Source organism: Panulirus ornatus, chromosome 56, assembly GCF_036320965.1.
Source record: "Panulirus ornatus isolate Po-2019 chromosome 56, ASM3632096v1, whole genome shotgun sequence".
Taxonomy (NCBI): Eukaryota; Metazoa; Arthropoda; class Malacostraca; order Decapoda; family Palinuridae; genus Panulirus; species Panulirus ornatus.
Window position 1 is genome coordinate 8,608,097 of NC_092279.1, and position 282 is coordinate 8,608,378.

Sequence of the window (282 nt, forward strand, 5' to 3'; positions counted from 1 at the left end):
AAAAAAAAAAAGATTAAGATTTACACCACACATCAAAATGCAATTTAATTGTTTATCACTTTTAAATATACATATATAAGATAAAGAAATGTGAGGTGGAATAAGCGTGTACGTTTATGGGTCGCCCAAAGTTCTCATGTTCCTCCAGGAGCCTCTAACCATATTAGATATTTCTTATGCCCAAAGAAGAAAAGATAGAAATGGTACACGTCAGGGAGAATCTCATCTCCAACGGCCCATATCTCTATGAGCCGCACCATATGACACTGTAACATCATCGAG